Genomic DNA, 21,412 nt, shown 5'->3' on the forward strand with positions numbered 1-21,412 from the left:
GCTCTGTGGGGGCGGGGCGGGGCCGGGAGGGTCTCCGAGGGCCGGGTGGGGCTGAGGGTGGGGATGGGGGCGGCCTTGGGTGGGTGGGGGCCGAGCGGAGTCTACGGGGGCCGGGCGGTGGGGGTGGGGGTGCCGAGCGGAGTCTACGGGGGCCGGGGAGTGGGGGGGCCGAGCGGGGACCACGGGGGCCGGGGGGTGGGGGGGCCGAGCGGGGACCACGGGGGCCGGGGGGGTGGGGGGGGCCGAGCGGGGACCACGGGGGGTGGGGGTGGGGTCGAGCGGGGACCACCGGGGCCAGGGGATGGGGGGGCCGAGCGGGGACCACGGGGGGTGGGGGGGCCGAGCGGGGACCACGGGGGGTGGGGGGGCCGAGCGGGGACCACGGGGGCCGGGGGATGGGGGGGCCGAGCGGGGACCACGGGGGGTGGGGGGGCCGAGCGGGGACCACGGGGCGTGGGGGGGGTCGAGCGGGGACCACGGGGGCCGGGGGATGGGGGGGCCGAGCGGGGACCACGGGGGGTGGGGGGGCCGAGCGGGGACCACGGGGCCGGGGCTGGCGGCTGAAGTGGCGGCGGTGGGGAGGGCGGCCGGGCGGGGTCTACGGAGCGGGGGACGCGCCGCGAGGCGGCCCGAGGGAGGGGGCGAAGGACTGGGTGGGCCGGGGCGAGACTGGCGACTGAGCTGGGGCCACGAGCGCCTCGGGGATAGGCGGCCGAGGTGAGGGGGTGGGGGTGGCCAGGCCGGCCGGAGGGAGGAGAGCCGGGGATGGCCGGGTGCTGCGGGCCAAGTGCGAGCCCCCCCCTTCCTTCTCGACCTCTGGGGAGCGGGGACGAGAAGGAGCCCTGCCCTGGGAGTGGGCGCAAGGGGGCGAGGACAGACCCCCGTTCCTTCCCGCGGGGAGCCGGGCACCCCGCCCCCTTCCCTCCCCAGCCGTCCTCGGCCGCCGCGGGCCGGCCCGTCTCTCATTGGGTTTGAAGGCGGAGGCCCAAAGCGCTGTCGGCAAAACCCAGCCCGCGCTAAGGCACGACCGGGACAGCACGGGCTCCCGGGCTGTGGGAAGCCTGCTCGTGGAAACACACGTACTGGGCGTCCCCGTAGCCCAGTCAGCCCCGTGGCAACGCTCTTTCCTTTTTTCCTGAAGCCCGGTCATGCGTTTTGTCTTTGGGGGTCCCGCAGTCTGTCCACAGCCCCTACTGGGGGCAGGTTCCGTGCCCTGCGGTGGGAAACCAGCAGCGGATCGCGACAGGGAGGAGGGTAGGGTCGTCGCCCCCACTTTGACAGGAGAATATATAATAATGCCAAGATCGTGCGTAGCAGCATGCATGTGTTCTTAAAACCTCACAAAACCCTTGTACGGCCGGAATTATTTTACCCATTTTATAGGAAGGAAACCGAGGCTGAACCTCCACCCCCAAATGACTGGTTCAAGGTCACATTCAGCCACCTGCTTCTTCCAGAGTCTGTGCTGCTTAATCATTTCAAAGTGGGAAGGAAATGGGGCCCTATGGAAATGAAGCAACTTGCCCACTCTCACTAAGGTTAGTTGCTGCTGGGGCAGGGACCGACCCCGCTCCACTGCTTTCCTCCTGAATCTGGTCTGTGGTGTGTGCCTGGCACTGTGCTGCAGGAGCACTGTTTCTTCTGCCTGTTCTCTCAATTCTGTTTTTAGAAAACATTCCCTGTCCGTAAGGCCTAGCTTACATACCACCTCTTTCTTGTAACACCACCTGATACCTCTCATGGGACTTAGAGACAGCAAATAATTGAATATATATATCCGATATAGCAAACCTTTGTTTAGGTCCCACTATGTGCCAGACAGATGTCTGCAAACAATTAGAGTCTCCCCTCCTTGAGGAGAGGAAGCAGCCATTGCTCATACTTCTTTTTGTATCTCACCTTGTAAGGTGCTTTTAAAAACCTCTAGTGAATGAATGAATACGTGTGTCTGCCCTCAACGGGCCTGCATTACATTTGGAGAAATGTGCAGAAACATTTTGAGGCTAAATTATATAGTTGAGAAGATAAATGTAAAGGGAACTTGGAAAGCAAACCACTGGCTGTACATGGGGAAGTCTTCTCAGGCAGAATGGTCTTGAGCAAAACCTTGAAGGATGGATTTGCATAGGAAGAGAGCAGAGAGTATATTTCTGTGGCGGAAATGAAGTGAGCCCAGGCCACCTGCGTGATATGAAGGGTGTGTGCTATGATAGAGGGAAGAAAGAGATGAGCTGGGTGGAGCGGGTCCAGATTGCAGAGGTCTGTAGGAGCCAGCCAGGCAGGCAGAAGAATCACTACTAGTGTGGGAGGCCAGAGTAAATTATAGTAGGTTCTACAGATATAATCATTTGCTTCTAGTTCAACCGGGCACACAACTCTGAACTTGGGGATGGGGTGCAACAAAGGAAAACAGAACACTAACTCATCAGCAGGTGCTAGAAAAACCTTGTTTAAAAACTTCAGCTAAGTTCAGACTGTGTTTAGGATCTCTAGCACACAAAAAAACTACCACCCTCCTTCAAGCAGTCATCCGTGTTAGGGCAGAGACAGGGATAACTTGCAAAACAGCTTTGTTAGCCTTAGCTCTGCCACCAAACTAACCGTGACCTTGAAACATGTAATTAACCTCCCCTCTGGATTCCAAGGTCACCCCTTCTGCCTCTCTAAAGACCTTTCTTACTATCACTCTGTTTCTTAGAGAAAATAGTTGGCTGATTGTTATCAGAAATAATTAAATATTTAAATATTTTTAGGTTGATTTAGACTGTAGAACAGATATAAAAATGGGAGGTTTTTCAGCCTTCTGACTCTACTGCGCCCTGGAAGAACAGAGAGGAGGGAACTGTTACTATTTTCAGTATTTCTCCTCCCTCCATTGCCTCTGGGGGGTAGTGAGTATAGTGGTCAAGACGCAGGGTCTGGACTAGACTGACTTGGGTTCAGAGTCAGCTCCGTGACAGACTGGGGGCCGCAACCTCTGAGCCCCTGTATCTTCGTCAGTGTGATGGGGGTAAGAAGAACCACTTCTCTGGATTGCTGTGAGGATTAAACGAGAGACACCACGCAGCAAGGCTCGGTGAGTAAAGGGGAGCTAACACAATTGGCAGAACTGTCGAGGGGAAGCATAGTGGCACAGACTTTCTGTGTCTAGGCCTCAATGATTTTCTTTCATCATTATTTCTTGGAGCTTCCAGCACCATATGTGGCCTGTAGACCACAGGCTCTGGTGTGTTTAACTCGAGAAAGCAGGCAGTGTTTTCCACTGAAGCGCGGCTCCACTGCGGTGTTTGGCTGCACCCAGAGGAGGAGGTTGGTAAGTAGTCATGAGAGTGCATCTTCTAGGGCAGGAAGGCACCGGCGGGTCTTCAGGGAGCTTTCCGTTCCCCTGCCCCACCTTCTGAGTCAGTGCAGCAAGCGTTTTAGATGGTTTCCCTTTTCCCTCTAGATTCCTTCTCTATCCTTCTTCTTCCTTCCTCAAGTGTGTTAGATGGTCCCCCAGCTTGTGCAAAGCCTCTTCAGAACACCGTTGAACTACATGGGTCATAAATCACAAGACAGAGCTTTGTAAGCCTGCAGCCCTGTTGGTTTTCTGCATTTCAGAATGTCTAAGTAGAAGGCCCCTATTACTGTTGATTGCCTCTTCTCTGTTCCAGGTTGATAAGAACCCCCAGAGGCCAAGGCATGAGCCTGAATTCCCTGCAGACAGGTGTGTGTCAAAGGTGGGGGCCTCCCTTATAGTTTGGCTCTGGAGAGCTAGGACCCCCCCCCCCCAGCCTCATGGTTCACACTCCCAGGACCTCCCCAGCTCCAAATCCTATAGCTCCATGCAGTAGGGGAATTTTTTCTTGGAGTTCCCAGCACCATAGATGGCTTCTAGACCACAGGCTTCACCTCCCTGAGTCCCACTTTTCATGGAAGATACCCATAGTACCTACCTTGTAGAGGCGATGTGAATATTAAATTGATTTTCTCCTTCAAATCCACTTCACTCATAGTCTTCCTCGTCCCAGCACATGCCAGTAACATCCGATTAATTGCTCAGGCATGATCCTTGACTCCTTTCTCTCACCCATCCTCCCACACTCAATGCAATACATTGTCAAGTCTTGTCTTTGCCTTCAAAGTATATCTGTTGTAGGTGGTAGGAAGGGCACCAGGTGTCTGACTGGACCTGGGTTCAGCAACTTCGGTACTTGGGTTCTGGCTCGGAAAGAATTCAGAGCCAAGACTCCAACAGTAAGAGAACATTTATTTGGAAAATTACAGAGGTAGAAGTAATTTGTAGAAGACATGGGCTGAGGAAACAAGTTATAGAGGCAAAGGGCAGGCCCTAGGAGCTTGGGAGTGAGGAAGCAAAGTTAAGGCACCTGGAACAGAAGGGGAAGGGGTGAGAGGGAAGGGAAAGGCTTGGGGTGTGCTCCCTGGAGGAAGAGTGAGAGCACCCGGAGAACACCCTGGGTCCTCCGTCCTAAAGGTTTTAAGGACGGAGGTTTTAGGGAAGGTCCTGGGGAAGATCTTAATAGAATATTCAGCAGCTTTCTAGGTGTATCCTTTTAGGGTTGGGGTCTCCACTGATTGATTGGTTGGTGCCAGGGTAGGAGGTCATTATTCAATGCAGCTGGCCCTGGGATCAGCCTTGGTGTTGCTTGTCTGGCTCTGCTGCTTTTCTAGGCCTGGAGCGGAAATACAACTGAGGCCTAGATGTTATTTCCAGGGAAGAAAGATCAGGGGGTCCAAAACACATGACCAGGGATATGCTAGAGGAGGAAAGGTCACCCTGGGGGCGAGGTCCCATCCTACAATTGTCCTTTGCTAGGCACCCAGGACTTTCCGCCCTGGTGACCTGTACCTGTCCACAGCCCTTGCTCTGCTCGTGTCTAACTGCCTACCACATATCCAGCATCTCTCACTTCTCACAGCCTGCACTGCTTGCTACCACTCATCCAAGTCACCAGCAGCTCACACCTGGGTTATTGAAATAACATCATACTGGCCTCTCTGCCTAAACACTTGCTGCTCTGTGGTCTGTTTTCAACACACCAGCCAGAGCAATCCCTAGAAATATGCCAGACCATGTCACACCTTTTCTAAAACCCTCCAATGGTTTCCCAAGTCAGTAGGAGTAAAAGGCAAAAATTGTACGATGACCTCCACAGCTCCCATGTTCTGACCCCCTGCTGCCTGCCCCTCTGGTCTCATCCCCTCTTCCTCGCCCCTCGATCACTGACATCAGACACAAAGTCCTCCTCATGCCAGTTATGTTCCTACCTTGGGCTTTTTGTAATTTTGTTCCCTGTGCCTAATGAACTTCAACCACCCCCATCTGTGCAGGGTCCTTCACTTCCTCACTTCACATGTTACCTCTGGGCGTGCTCTTCCTTGACCATCTTATAGAAAATAACTGCCCCACCTGACACACTTCCTTTCCCTGCTTTATTTTTCACTGTTGTATTCCTTTTTCTTTGGCATACTACGTACTTGCTTGTTTAATTATTATTGCCTGTCTCTTTTCATTAGACTGTAAGTTCCCTGGATGGGAACTTTATTTAGCTCACTCTTATATCCCCTGGTACCCAGAACAATGCCTGGCACAAAGTAAGGAGTTCAATAAATGTCCTGAATTTTATATTATTCAAATCCTTCTATGTAGAGCCTTCTCTTTTGTAAGACAGCCACAAGGAAGGAGACTGCAGAGGTGGAACCCAGTAAGGAATGACCTAGAACTTCAACATGATGATGATGGGAATGATGGTGATGGCAGTGACAGTGGTGATGGGGATGGCGATGACAAAGAAAGGATGGTTGCTAACACTGTTAGGCCGCAAGGGAGCTGCAATATCACAGTAAGTTGGCATTTACTGATCACTTACTCTGTGCCAGGCACTGTGCCAGGAGTTTAACATGTATTATTACCTCCTTCCATCCTTGTGAGCCTTCGATGTGGGCACCATAGTCGTACTGATGCAGTGTACCAGTGAGAGTGGACAACTTACACAACGTGACACAACTCGAGAATGGTAGGAGTCGGGCTAGAATCGAAGCAGCTGATCCTGGAGCTCACATTCTCAACTAGGTGTGAAGGTATAGACAGATAAGGCAAAGCCTGGCGTGATGAAGTACCTTCTCCAAGGTCAGTCAGCCCTCCGACAGAATCCAGACTCTTGATAAACATCGTGAGTCTCAAACTGGGAAGGGTTGGGCAGGGTTATATCTCAACCCAACACTGGTAATTCACTCATTCACTTCCACAGCTATTCCCTCACGGTGCTGCTGATGAATATATGTATATGTATATCTATATGCATATACATATATATAGTGAGAATCACTGCCTTAGCATGACATTTAAAAATCCTTCGTAATCCAGCCCCTTCTCCAGCCTCATTTCTCCCTCAAATTCCTTCCTATTCTGTGTAGTCAGATTGAGCTTTCCTACAGGTGCCCTAATTAATCATATTCTCGAAGGAACCGGCTTCCTTGACCATTTTCCTGCCCCCACCCCAACCTGGATAAGGTCCCTCCTGGGTGCCCCCCCCCCCCCCCCCGTGCTTACCATGAGGTGCTGTAATTGCCAGTTTACTTAACTGCCGTCCATCCTCAGCTTTCAGGGCAGAAACTGTGATCTGTTCCTCTTCTTACCCTTAGTGCCCAGCAGTTTATCGGGACTCCGGGAGGCAGCCAGTCCATGATGGATGGATGGGCAGCTCATAACTTACCATGCCGGGCTCCTCATTCTCAGCACCCCATGCTGTCAGCTACCCACTCTTCAGGGGGTGGGGTGTTGGGAAAGTATCAAAGTTTTGAAAGTTCAGTAGGAGTAGATATTATGTGGAAATGCAGTGTGTTATGATAGGCTCAGAGAGCATGTTATAAATATATGTTGCTAATTTAACCAAAAAGTAGAGGAGGTGTGTGGATATGATGGATCCCTAAGTGAATGGGATGGAGAAGTTGCTATAAAAACCCTTCTCACCAGAGATCATTTTCATCTTGCCCCAGCCTTTCTCAAGAACCCCCCATGTCTCCTTATTAGAATCAAATCACAGTGACCAGGAGTGTGTGTATGGGAGGGGGTGTGGGAACTCTGCCTCCCACCCCAGCTAGGATTATATTCAGCCTACCTCTCCCTGCTCCACAGCCACCTGCAGCCTTTGCTCTGTTCAAGCTCTTCTCCCCGGCCTGCCAACCTGGAATCCCCAGCTTCATCCTCTAGGAAAACCTAGTCCCTGACCACCTGTCCCATGCGCGCCCGCCCATCCACAGGTCCTTCCATCATTGGGGTTCCTCAGAATGAGGAAGAGGAATGGGTTTGATTCTATCTGGAAAACTAACCAGGTTGTGTGGTTCCGGAAAGTTAACTCCTCTGTTTCCACATTTATAGAGTAGGATGAATACTTTGCAGGGTTTGCGGAAAGTAATGAATATGAAAAAGACCATTATAACTGAAAGGTACATATACATTATTATGTGTCAACTAAATAAAGCCAGCCCCTCTATAATTCAGAGCCTACCTGGATATTTCTGGCTATAGAAAAAACTAAAATAGTGTCCAAAAACTGTGGCTTAGGGTACCAACGGCCCAGGGTTGTGATGAGGTTTCAGTGAAATAACATCAGTAGAGCACCCAGAATGCTCTTATTTCAGTAACATGGAGATTAGTATGTAATTAGTGTAATATCTTATCTCTACCAGGCCATGGACCCCGAGGGGGCAGAAACCTGTCTGCCTTGTTCACTGCACTATCCTTAGTGCTTATTGTTGGATGGGTAATTGATGTTGAGAAAATACTTGATTCATGCATTGAACAAATGTAAGCATCTGACTTAGGCAAGGGGGCTAGAGCAGTGGATAAAGAGTCCAATATCCCTGCCCTGATGGAGCTCTCACACCAGCAAGGGAGGCCAGGCAATAGCACACTAGTAAATACAGCATGCTAAGATAGTGCTAAGGAGGGAAAATAAAGTCGGAAAGGGAAACAGGAAGTCCGTGGAATTGGGGGAAGGGTTGCGATTTTAGGTGGTCAAGGAGACCTCGCTGAGAAAGTGTAAAGAACTGAAGGAAGTGAGGGAGCCAGCCACACAAATACCTGGAAGAAGAGCCTTCCAGGTAAAGAAAAGAGCGAATGCAAAGGCCCTAAGGTGCACATGAGGAGCCTAGAGGAGGCCAGTGCAGCTGGGGCAAGTGAGCAGCTCAACGGATATTTGCGAAGCCCCCACTATTTATTGAATAAATGAGCACAATGCCTGGCACATAGTCACCTCACAGCACAAGTTGCTGTTTTTATTATCTTAGTCATTGTCACTGTGATCTCTGGATTTCCCCCATCCCACCACCCAGCACCCAGACCAAGACCTAGCACCTAGTAAGAGCTCAGTAACTGCTAGTTGAACTGAGTCTCACTGTCCTGTGTAGACTGGTGTCCCTAACCTTTAACTCCTGGTTATCCCTTGAAGTTTAGCTGCATTGAAGACTTACTGTTTCCTTACATTGGCCTTTGCTCTGAAAATCCCTAGGCCTTACAGTGATAACAGAATTGTATGTAAATGCATCATTATATCACTTTGGTTGAATTTCTCAACCTTCAGAAAGAGAGGGAAGTCTAGCAGTTCCAATTCTGTGACTTCTGTTGACTTCTGAGCCCCATCATTTTATGGGGACCCCTTAGAAGAATGGCAAGTGCCTGGGCTCTGGGCCCAGCATCCTCACTGGTTTTGGGGGGATATCACCTGAGAACCAGCACCAGAACTAAGAGCCTGCTCTTTGCAACTCAGATTAGCCTCTGAAAAGGTTTCAGCCTAGAAGTGAGTGGATGAGAGAGTGGGAACTAGAAGCTCACCAGGAAACTTTCAAACAATGATCGTAACAGTAATTCAGGAAGCTTGTTCAGTATGTGGAAGAGATTGAGAGTCACTAATGAACTAATGAACTCCTCCTCTCTGAGGCTCCGCCAGCCAGGAGATGTCAAGTCTCTTGGAAAGGAGACTCCTTAAGGACATAAGATACTCTTTTCCCAGAGTGAGGAAGTAGTTTTACTATCTGATTTAAGCCCTTCTTGTTTCAATAAACCTAGGGCCCTTTGTTCTTTCTTCAAGTGAAAAAAATAGCATCTCTCTTGATCTATTTCTCTGATGTCCAATGAAGGCAAAGCAGACAAGAACTCTACTCATAGGAAGCTTTCAGTTCAGTTGCCACGTGACTCTAAATGCATTCATTTCCCCTGCAGCTCAAGCCCCTCCATCTGTCATCCAGGGGCTTCCAAGACACCTGTCCTAAAGCCAGGGCTTTGGTGTGTGATCAGAGTACAAAGCAGAAGGGCCCTTCTTTTCCAGTCCGTGTTTTCCCTCATTGTTCCCAAAATACCCTCACCTGTGGGCAGGCTGGCCTCCCTCTCTCTCTCTCCCTCTCCTTCTCCCCTCCCTCCCGCCTGCCCTCCCTCCCTCCCTCCCTTCCTTCCTTCCTTCCTTCCTTCCTTCCTTCCTTCCTTCCTTCCTTCCTTCCTTCCTTCCTTCCTTCCTTCCCTCTCCCCCTCCCTCTCCCCCTCTCCCCCTCTCCCCCTCTCCCCCCCTCTCCCCCTCTCCCTCTCTCCCCCTCCCTCTCCCCCTCTCCCCCTCTCCCCCTCTCCCCCTCTCCCCCCCTCTCCCTCTCTCCCTCTCCCTCTCCCTCTCCCTCTCTCCCATCTCTAGTACCACACAAATTCTGTTTTCCAAAATGAATGAGCCCTTTTCTCCTCTCCACCCAACCCAATGGTGCTCCTCCAGGAAGACAGCACTGGCTTTAGAGTGAGAATGGCATTCTCATTTTAGAGAAAAATAAGGCTGGGCCCAGAGTGTTTTAGCAATTGGCCTAAAGTCACACAGCTCATCCCTATCAAGAGCTGGGGTTTGAGACCACATGTGCCTGATTCCACATCCCTCTCTCTTTTTCACCAGTCCTCACAACTTTTTGGGTGGGTGACCTCCAAGGAATACGGATTAGCACCCAGTTGTAAAATAAATATTTGGTATAAACTTGTAATACAGGGCAGCATGGGAAACTGGTTTTAAATGAGTACCGTATAGAGGCCATTTCCAAAGTATTTATCCAATAGAAGTGATGTCAATAAATATTTGTCAAATCACTGAATGGATATTGATGGGATGAAATTAAGGCAGGTGGATCTTCTGAGAAGTAATGGCATTTTTCATCCTCAAGAAAGGAGATTCTCTGCTCTGTGAACAGATTTGCATGAGGATTTTTATAAAAATGACTACTCCTGTGGTGTTTTGTTTTTTTTTTTTTCACAACAGCTGTTCTTGCTTTCCAGGCTAAGCCACCCAGGGGCTGGGATTATCTTTGCTACTGAGCCCAGGTGCCCTGTTGTGAAGCCAGAGTTTGCCTTTGCCAAGCTGATGAAGGCAACAGCTTTGTGTGTTCAAAGCCTCTCTCCATTTCTCTAAGGAAAAGACTTCCTTTCCAAAACGGTGCAGCCTCTTTGAAGGTTTCAGACACCTCGGGGATTGAAGGACAGCTTGGACCCCGTCCCGTTTCTCATCCTGACATGTGTTTGCCTGTTTTCTCTAGAGATGTCTTGCATCAGTTCATCCCAAAGGCTAGCTCAGGGGGAAGAAGGGAGAATTAATTAAGGTGTCAGGTGCTGAGCCAGACATTTTATACTTGATTTCCCACTGAATCATCACAACCCTATGAGGCAAATATGATGATGTCTGTTTAGGACAGAAAAACGAGACTCAGAGGGGACCAGTGATCTGCCCCAATAACAGCTTGCAAGGGGCAAAAATGGGATTGAAACCTCCATCTGCATGTGTCCAAAGTCCATGCTCTTTCTACTTTCCCCTCAGAGGCTTCCTGGACCTACAACTAAATTCATCTTGGCACTGACACCTCTTTCAATCTGCCCCCTACTTATCTGACCAGCTTTATCCAACACCATTTCCTACATTGGCAGTGCCAAGGGAGCTTTTAAAAAAATCAATGAACTCTGGCCCTATATCAAAGCTACTAATGGCAGGGCCCAGGCGTGGGTAGTTCTTTAAGCTCCCCAGTCAACAGGTATGTCCATTCCTAGTTAAGAATCACTGCAACATATGGACCCTTTATTCCAGACAAGCTCCACCCTCCATTAGTGCCTTGTATCTACCCCCACCTCACCTCGCCCTCAATCAGAAGTCTGTCATCTTTACAAATCAGTGGAGAAGGGAAGGCTTCTATAGTGTTAAAAGTTTGGGGAAAATGACCAACTTAGATGCTTGGCTCAGCCACACACTGTAACAAATTACAAATGAGTGAAACCCTTGAAAACAGAAGTTTCGAGCCTAGGCAAATAGGAAATACATTTTTTAAATGAAGGGGGAGGAGGGGAAGCATGGAAGAAAAAGGTTTTATTAAAAGGGGAAAGTATATCAGATTTAACTACGTGAAAATATAAAACTACTATTTTGAAAAACAAGGAAAAAAACATAGAAAAAATCTGTTATAATATGAGAAGCAAATGTTAGCATATTATTATCTTAAAAGGCCATGCAAACAGGGTAAGTGCCCTGAAGACCGGAACCCTATCTTGTTTGCATTTACATGTTCTGTGTCTATAGTTGCTTGGCCTATAATAACAGACCAGTAAGTATTTGTTGAATGAAGAGATTTTTTTTAAACCTTAAAACCCCAGGAGATAAGGGAACCAAAGACATGAAAATAATTCACAAAAGAGGAAATATGGTTATTAGGCACACAGAAGCGTATTGCTAACCTCACTTGTGATATAAGGAATAGAAACAAAATACCAGTGGGTTATTTTTGTCTATGAAATTAGCTGAGTTTTTATATATATAAAAATATGTCTTTATTGATTTCAGAGAGAGAGGAAGGGAGAGGGGGGGAGAGAGAAACATCAATGATGAGAGAGTCATTGATCGGCTGCCTCCTGCACGCCCCCGACTGGGGATTGAGCCCGCAACCCGGGCCTGTGCCCTGACTGGGAATCAAACCTCCATCTCCTGAATCATAAGTCGATGCTCAACAGCTGAGCCACACCCAGCTGGGCTGAGGTTTTATTTTTAATCTGTAAAATGTAATGCCAAGCGGGTAGGAGAAAATAGCCGCTTCATGCGGTCATAGAGTCGGCCGCTTTGGAGACTAGTAGAAATGAGAACCAGGTTCTGACAGTATTGAGATGGTCGCTGTTATGGGAATTACTTGGTTTGTCTCACCAACAAGTCCCATTCCCCACTTCTGACAGACCCCACTATCCAGCACCTACCCTTCACTAGGATTTCTCAAAGGAAGCCCTCCTTTTTCCTTTGGTTATGAATCAGTAAAGACATGACTTGAAAACTGCTAGCAGTCATATCTCTTGAAATCTGGAGAGAATAGATCTGTAGTAGAAAAAAAAATAGGTTGGTTTGCTGAGATATCCTATTGACATTAGATTCTTTGCTTCCTGTCATCCCCGAGGTCATTTTGTGTGTCCCTGTTCTTCCCACATGTGGATGACAGGAGTCACTCACCTCCCTCTCTGAGTGTACACCGGAGTGGGCTCCTTCTGGCTTGCATGAGCCTATTGTTAAATTTTCAGGAACTCTGCGACCTGGTTGTTAAACAGTTGAAGCTTGAAATCAGCCCTGGTAGAAGTAGTGCCTGCACAGCCATGGGGAGTTTCTAGCCCAGGGAAATCTACGAACAGTGCAAATTGGGGCTTGTGGCCAGAGATGTTGAGAGAACCCAATTCCACCTAAGAATTTTATTATCCTCAGTTTACCAGTGAAACCTCCCCAGGCAGTGCCCATGGGAGGCAAAACCCCAAGGGGGAGTTTTATTTCTAGGTGGGCTTTAGGCTGCACCTCAAAACAGAACTCTGATGCATGAAACTGTTCTACAAGGCCATAGCCAGACACGTTAGGGGGGCTGCCCTCTATGACCTAAACAGTGGGTCAGCCGTTTTGCGGGGGAAGGTATAAGCGCATATCCACCCGAGCTGGATGAGATGGAACCACAGGAAGGTCTCAAGAGAAAGTGCATTTTCCTCGGAAGCTAGCGAGAAGCCCTGCAGGGGGCCAGGGAGGCTCCCAGGCCTGCTTGCCGCCTAGGAGAAAAGTGAGTGAAAGGAAAGTCGGGGGTCCCTAGAAAGTCATGCCCTGGGTCAGCTTTCTGTCACGCTGCATTCAACAGATGGGCAGAAAAACGGAAAACTAGACCCATCTCCAGACCTCTCTCTGCCCGGCAACTCTGCCCACTGGCCAAGATGACCCTCTGAGTGCCGGGCCTCTGGTTAATCACACTCCTCTCCCTCTTCCGCTTGGAAAAGACTCCAAAAAGAGGGCTTCAAGGGAAGAGCATTGTGGAGGGAGAAGCTCCTCCTCCGGGTGCCTCTAGAATTCTTTCGACTGTCAGTAGGAACATTAAAACTGTCCATATCTTCTCCATCAGTGCCTTCATTTCTGGGAACGGTTTCTAGAGAAATAGCACAAGATAAAGGAAGAGCTTTATGTCCAGACTTGTTTAGTGCTGAGCTATTTAGAATAGGAAAAAAAAAACACCCTGGAATCCACACAAATGTCTAACAATAGGGAATGATTCAGTAAATTGCTATATATGAATTCAATTTAATGCATCCCAGTCATTAAAAAAAAGTTTTGAAGAGATTATACTAAGATGGGAGGAAAAATCCTATGTTGACTGGATATTAATTAGGATTTAAGTTTTATATTCAGAATGACTGGCAGTACAAAAAGAAAAAAAGCAAACTCAGTCATGCATTGACTGAGAACTGGAAAGGAATACTCCAGAACGTGGACTGTGGTTTTCTCCCTGGAGTGATGAAACTACTGATGGGTTTTACTTCTGCTTTTCTCTGTATTTTCCAAATTGCATTCAATAAATGTACATAAAAATGGACAGCACTTATTATGACTCTGTATTTATCTTGTGCCAGGTCCTAAGCTAAGCACTTTTCATAGATTATAGTATTTAAATCTCCCAGCAACCCTATGAGGTGGGTCCTTTTATTGCCTCTAGTTTACAAATGAAGAAACTGAGGCTTGAAGAGCTTACGCTACTTGCCCAAAGTCAGGATTTAGAGCCTGGTCTGTTTAGAGCCTGGTCTGTTTAATTTCAGAGCCAAAGCACATTATCCAACTCACCCTCCCCAATAAGAGAAAAAAGTAGACAAATAATTTACATATAACTATAACAACTAAAACTTTTCAGCAGTAGATCCATCCTTCAGGGCTAGTTCCAGGCTTACCTCTTTGATGACAACTGCTTTTTGTCCCCAAGCTCTTACGCCGGTGTTTGCTCCCGTCATTGACTCCTACCCTGTCTTGCATTGCCAGCTGTCTTTTCACATACACAGGATTTACACTCAAATAGGCCCGAAAGCCTGGGGGCAGGAAGGGCATCTTCTCCGCACTCTGGCTCTTCCCTCCTTTTCTTCCTCTCCTGCCTTTTGATCCTAGAAGTCAGCTGCAATCTCTCTGCTCCCTAAGACAAAATAAGCCAGAAACTCCCACCTTTATGTCCTAAGGGAGGCTTAAAGGCCCGAAGGATTTCTGGCTCACCTTCTTAAGTTTACTTTCTTGTGGCTGCTTCTGCCTCCAACTCCCGACTCCACTGAACTGGTTCGTTCCGGAAATGGCCTCACCTTTCGGTCTCTGACCCACATGGAAACTCAACCCCTTCCTCCGTTTTTTACAGAAAACCACGCATGAGGCGATCCGAATCGTAGGCTTTATCAAAGACACTGAACGGTAAGGAGAGGTTTGCACCGCTGAGACTCAACTTCAGCGTGAATGTTAAAGAGCCTGTGAAAATAAAACATAATCCTTTGGCTACCGGGCCCTGGAGATGTATTATTTATTGGCTGCTCTGCTCTATGGGTCTCGTACTAGGTCCTCTCCCTCTCCCCCTCCCTCCCCTTGGCCTTCCTACCCCCACCCTCACTCCACACCCAACCCCACACCCTTCTCTGTGTCCTGCACAGCCATCAGCTCCATCAAGCCCCAATCTTCAGACTCGACTCCTGACCCCTGCAGGCGCCCACCTGAGCAAAAGGGCCTTTCGTTGGCACTGAATCCACTCTTCTTGTGCTGGTGGGTGGCAAACATCTTATCCTCTATTACACTTAAATCTGTGAATTTAATTGAGAGCCCGCTTCGTGCCAGATGCTGAAGAGACACAAAATTGGAAAAACAAACAAGCAACCATCGTTAAGAATGTAATCATTAAGTTCCTTAAGAATTCACAGCCTGTGGAACAAGTAACCCCCAAACCAGGTTATTGGAGCTATAACGGAGGTGGGGGCAAAGGACCATGGGGCTGGAGGGGATGAAGCAGCCTGTAGGTTTGGGCCCCTTTGAGATTCAAGGCCCAGACACAGGAGTCTTGAGTTCTGAGCTCCTTTCTCTAGCCATGGGTTCAGGTGCAGTTCCTCACATTTCCCCTCCAAAAGCTTCTCTTTGGCTGTGGCCGCCCCGAATCTTTCCATTGCATTACACACTGCACAGCATTTACAACTGACACTAACCCCAATATCCCTAACTTGACAATAACCCTAATATGATACTTGCAGATTAGCTCTGTACCACCCTGCAGGATGCCATGAGCATCTGCAAGGCCATTTGGTGGGTTGAGCAACAGAGGATGTTGAGGGTTCTCCAAAGAAAGTCAACATGTACTAAGATGCTCGATAAAGTCCATTTTCAACCCAAGTTTCCTGTTTTGTTCCCCACACCCCCCTTTCAAAACCAAATGCAAACCAGAGCTTTTCATTTAGATTCTTTAAAAATGGGAGTGGAGAGACTGGTGATCTCTGTTATCACAAAGGATGTTGCCTCTTTTGACATTAGTTTCAACAGTTCCTTACAAAACACTGTGACTGTGCTTTATTTAGCCTTAGCTTGAATTTTGAGCAGGGAGCAATTGGTTGTCAAGACACTCAAACAAGTTCTGATATTTGTGGAACATATGTTACATGCTAGTTATTGTGCTAAATATAATATCAAAATTTAACCTCTAAATGAATCTATGAGGTAAATGTCAGATTTTTAAAAAAAGAAAAAGAAAATTAAAGTTCAGACTTTGGCCAGATCCCACAGCTGATAAGTAGAAGAGCTGGAGTCTGCAGTCAGGTTCAGTTGAGACTAAATTTGTGGTATCTCCCAAAAGCAATAATCTCTGGAAATAAAAATTATAATGGTTTTGAGGTCTTTTCCTAGTAATTTGAGAAACCAAATATTTTATCTTTTAAGGATATAATCGGGATCTGCCTTCACCCTAGCATCATATACTACTATTAAGTTTAAAGTTCAAATTGTAATTATTGTTGTATTCTGGGTCGAGATATTTTAAATTAGTTTTTTTATTATAAAAGAGATATAGGGCCATTACAATATTTCAAACTTTGTGAAGTATACAGTGAAATAAATGTCAATAGCCTACAAAAAATCTGAATAGACACTTCACCCAAGGAGCTCTACAGATAGCAAATAAGTATATGAAAAATCTACATTGTTAATCATTAAAGCAACGAACACTTCAACCACCCATTTGAAGAGCTAAAATGAAAAAGTCTGATGATGCCAGATGCTGTCAAGGATATAGAGAAACTGGAACACGTGCACAGTGCTGGTGGGACTGGAAAAGGTACAATCACTTTGGAAACCAATTTTGCAGTTTCTTAAAAGTTAAACATACACCTACCGTATGATGCAGCCATTCCACTCCTAGGTACTTACTTGAGAAATGAAAGCACATGCAAATAGACCGGCACTCACGGCTCCTAGCAGCTTTCTTTGTAGGAGCCAAAAACTATTAACAATCCAAACGTCCATGGCAGGTGAATGGCAAGCACATGGTGATGCATCCTACAAGGGATGCCGCTCAGCAAGAAGGAGTGGATCACTGATGCACTTAACAGCATGAATGAACCTCAGATTAATTTTGCTAAACGAAAGAAGCAAGACCCAAAATAAGACATGTTGTATGATTCCATTTATGTAAAATTCTGGAAAATGCAAACTTTTGAGTGACAGAAAGCAGATCAGTGGTTGCCTGGGGACTGGGGACTGAGAAGGAAGGTAGAAGGGATTACAAACCAATGTAAGGAAACTTGTGAGGGTGATGGATATATTCACTATTATAACTGGAAAACTTATTAAATTGTACAGTTTCAATATGTGCAGCTTATTGTATGCCAATTATACCTCAATAAAGCTGTTACACACACACACGCACAGTCAATAGCCCCCAAACCCTCTCTTGAAACTATCACTCATATCAATTTCGTGATCATCTCTCTAGACATTTGCACAGCAGGGATCACATTATACATTTTTCTGCAACTTGCTTTTTTCTCTTGGACTTTTTTTTTCATGTGGGTATACACAAAGCACCTCATTCCCTTAAATGGCTTCCCAGTAACCCAGTAAGCGAATGTTTAATGATATTTAATGTGTCTTCCACATAACTGTATACAGTTATAGTGATGAGCACCTGACTTAGAAGCCTCCTGCTCATAAAAAGTCCCCTGCTGGTGCTTTCTCCTATTTGACCCTTTCTGCATACCCCCAGCCGGCTGTTCTGGCCTATTTGCTCCACCTGCTGGCAGTGTAGGAAACTGCCAAGTTTTATTATTTTTCCTTTATGAGTGGGCCTCCTTGACTCCATTTTTCCCTTCTCAAACCCATCTTGCCACTAGATGCCAGAGTGATCTTTCTACATATAAATATGGTCCTCACACTCTCCTCATGAATACCCATCACCTAAAATAAACCCAATCCCCTTATCAAAGCATGCAAAGTATTCATACTCTGGCCTTTGCCCAGCTCTCCAGCCTCAATTTTAGTAATCCCCCTACTGGTACATGTACTCCAGAAATACATAACCAATTGCAGCTCTCTAAACAGACAGTGCTACTTCATACATCCATATATTTATACCTTCCACTTGGAGGGTCGTCTGCCCTTTCCTATTCCACGTTTGCCTGGTAAACTCCTATTTAATCTCCAAAACCCTACTTTAGAATCACCTCCTCCTGCAGTTTTAACTGTTCCCCCCACATGGAGTTAATCATTCCTTCCTACCATGCCTGGCATAAACATCCAATACCACACCTATAACATTTCATTATAATTGCCTATTTAAATGTTTGTCTCTTGCACTACACCGGCTGCCCCACTAAAGCCCCTCACTGCACTTAAGAGCCTTGGTAATTGTTACACCCTCAGCATCTTCCACAGTGCTCAGAACATAGGAAAATGAGGCTTAATAAGCAGACCTGAAATAAAATGAGCTGACCACATCTGCAGCCTCAAGGAAATGATGGGAGGTGCTTCTTATTTGACTCATGTGTGTAGGGCCTGCCAAAGTTAGGATGCTATGGGTCAGGACACAAAGTCCAGAGGCCGAGGCCAGTCAGAGGGACCACATGCTTTTTAATCTTTACAAAATACATTTTCAAGTGATATCCACCACTTGGTCAAGTCTGAAGATCGTTTAAACTATCTTGAACAATTTCTCATTCGATGGTTGGGAAACAAAGATTTATGTGATGAATGAATTTTTGGGTTTGCTTTGTAGTTTACAGCATTGTCCCGTTGAGGACCACAGGAAACCGTTCCAGCAAATGGAGAGTTCCCGCCTTTTTTCTTATTTCCCAGCACAGAAAGTATGGGGCCATCACAACCTTCCTTTTGCTTCATTTGGGATCCGAAGGAAACTATTTCATTCCTTTACTCATCCATTCAACAAATACAGGGTGTCCCCCCAAAAATGGGTACACACTTTAACAGCTGATAGCTCAATTTTGAAAATGAAGTGTATTTTAATAAACACTGCCTTTATAATTATTCAAAGTGTGTGTATATATTTGGGGGGACACCCTATATATATTAGGTACCTACACTGTCTCAGACACCATTCCAGGCACTTAGGATAGGTAAGTGAGGAGACACAAGCCAATTAGACAATGACCCCCGCCCTCAGAGCGCTTCATTCTGGTGGAGGGAGGAAGGCAGTGCAGGTCACATACAGCTATAAAGACACACGTATCAAAATGTGGAAGCGAACAGAGTACCGGGGGACTTCCTATCACGGGAGATGCTTTCCTCGCTGTTGAAGCCAGTTTGGATGGGCCTTTTGTTCCCCAAAGCTGAACGCACCCAGACTAAACTGCGGCAGTCGTCTTGGCATAGCCCTCCTTCAGAGCAATGCCCGCCACCCGCTAGTCCCATCTGTTCCCTTGGCAAGGAAAAATCGATTACGTGGAGACAGCAGTCTCGGGACCCACTTGGGGATTTTCCTGAGGCCCTTTACGACACTGTTCTTACTCATGTGCCATTCTGTCGCATTCATCCCAGGTCACACGGCAGTCAGAAAGCTGCACCCGACAGTAGGCTCCCAGGACGGGAGTTCAGAGGAACCCCCCACTGCTGCGCACGGGCTTGCTCTATCCACAGGGAGGGCCCCGGCACCCCCAGGGCAGCCAGCCCCATCTCTAGCCTGAACTACTGCCGTGGCCTCTGAACTGGCCTCCCTGCTTTCTTCTTGCCCTGCTTTGTTATCCTCACAGCAGCCGGGTGATTCTTCTAAAACGTTTGTCACATCCTGTCACCTCTCTCCAATTGCTTCTCAGCCCTTACAAGCCCTGTGCGATCTGACCCAAGGTTAGCTCCCGCCGCCCCCCATCCCTTTTACCACCACATCTCAGCCACACGCGCTCCCTGGCTATTCTTTCGGTATGCTCCCACCTGAGGCCTTCAGCACTTGCTCCTCCCACTACCTACAATATTCCTTCCCCAGACACCTGCAGGCTTTTACCCTCACTTCCTTCAGATTCCTGCTCAAATATAACTTTAGGAGGAATCGGAAGGATTCCTTGCCTGACCAAACTACCTAAAATAGCACCCCACGCCAGTCTGGCTATCTCCTTAACCTGCTTTCTTTTTCAGCATAGCACTTCTCATGCCTGAAATTATGTGGATCCATGTATTTATTCCTGTGATGCCTGCCTTCCCCTACTAAAACGTGAACTCATCGAGGGCAAGGACTTTGCCTACTTTGTTCACTGCTTGGCCTTCCAGATACAAACAGTCCCTGGCATATAGTAGCTGCTCAATAAAACTTTGCTGAATGAATGGTAACTTGCCTGGCTCTACCTCACTCCACATTCACACAAAGACATACATTCTTTTAAAGCCTCTTCTTCCTCTCCACTCCTCTTCCAACACTTATAATATCTTTAGGAAAGCTTGGCTTCCATTTTCTCTTTTCAGTCCCTTCAAGAAAAAATATATATAGTGAGGTGGGGTTTTTTTTAAGTAATGTCCGATTAGTAATCTGATTAGTGACAAAATTCTTGGGCTGTGCACTGACAGAACTGTCTCTAGGAGGCCAACCTGTGTTGGAACTGATAAAAGACCTCGTGAGGCTCCAAGCATGAGCAACCAAGAGTGTGTACAGAGTCAGGGAAGGGGCTCAGCTCCCACCTCTGCACCAAGCCCAGCACAAAGTTCAGAAGCTTTGGAAGCACCCAGAGGTTGTCGGTTTGGCATGGACCTTGGCTGTCCCATGGCTTACAGTGGCAGAGTTGTCCAAGCATGCCTGTGAGGAGTAGACCTGGACACATGGGAATCTGAGTAGGAGGGGACAAGCAGGGCTAATGCTATGCAGTATTTGTAAGCTCAGAGGCACTTGTAGCTGCTCAGGAATAACTGGGGGATGCTTTAAAGGAGACTCACGTCCAGCAACACAGCTGGTAGGCACCCAAACTATCATCATTTGAGTGAAAAATGGAAATGTGACTTCATTTTCTACTCATAACCTTGTGAGGGCTGGGATTATTGGGTTACACCTAGGGGAAAAAACATGAGTTGGGAATCAGAGTTAGATATAAAAATGAACCAGGTAAATCAATCTTCAAAGTCATGGACAGGATCAAAAAGTCTTTAGTAGATGCACCCCAAATTTTGCAGCTACCTTCTCATTTTCCTTTCCTTAAATTAGCTTTTCCCTCGAACATTAGCATATTGGAGTTGTTTCAAAAACTATATTCACTTTTTTCAGTTTTGTGTAATTACTAGGATTGTATCTTTTTGTTTCATTGCAAGTAATCGGTATTTGGAAGATATTGCTGGAATAGTGCTCTGTGGGTCACCTAAGGAACTTCAAGTTCTTTGTGTGCAATCAGGTGTTCTTGCAAAGTATCCCTTGACATTTTTTGAAACATCACTTGTTTTTAAGTCAGAAACTGCTCAACAGTGAGTTGCTTTGTTGTTTGTTTATTTGCTTTAGCACTGATATTTACAGTGGAAAAATCTGCTGTGGCCCAGAAAATTCTGCTTTTGGAGAAGAGACAGTCAGGGAAGGGAGGGGCTTGAAAGGATGGGCTCAAGGGCCACCCTTGTCTGTCTGGGACAATAGCATC

At 47.3% G+C, this 21,412-nt stretch overlaps 1 long non-coding RNA gene across 2 annotated transcripts; it reads left to right on the forward strand.

The window, feature by feature from the left end:
• The first annotated feature begins 655 nt into the window (after positions 1-655).
• LOC308553005 lies at positions 656-14,756 on the forward strand. Of its 2 annotated transcripts, XR_013998172.1 has the most exons (5): positions 656-717; positions 1,384-1,538; positions 3,654-3,706; positions 5,651-5,843; positions 14,686-14,756. It is a non-coding gene; the product is annotated as an uncharacterized lncRNA (long non-coding RNA). The 2 variants fall into 2 exon arrangements; XR_013998173.1 differs by lacking the exon at positions 656-717 and having other exon boundaries at positions 1,306-1,538.
• The last annotated feature ends 6,656 nt before the right edge of the window (positions 14,757-21,412 follow it).

Source organism: Miniopterus schreibersii (genome assembly GCF_964146895.1).
Source record: "Miniopterus schreibersii genome assembly, chromosome: 2".
Classification (NCBI taxonomy): domain Eukaryota; kingdom Metazoa; phylum Chordata; class Mammalia; order Chiroptera; family Miniopteridae; genus Miniopterus; species Miniopterus schreibersii.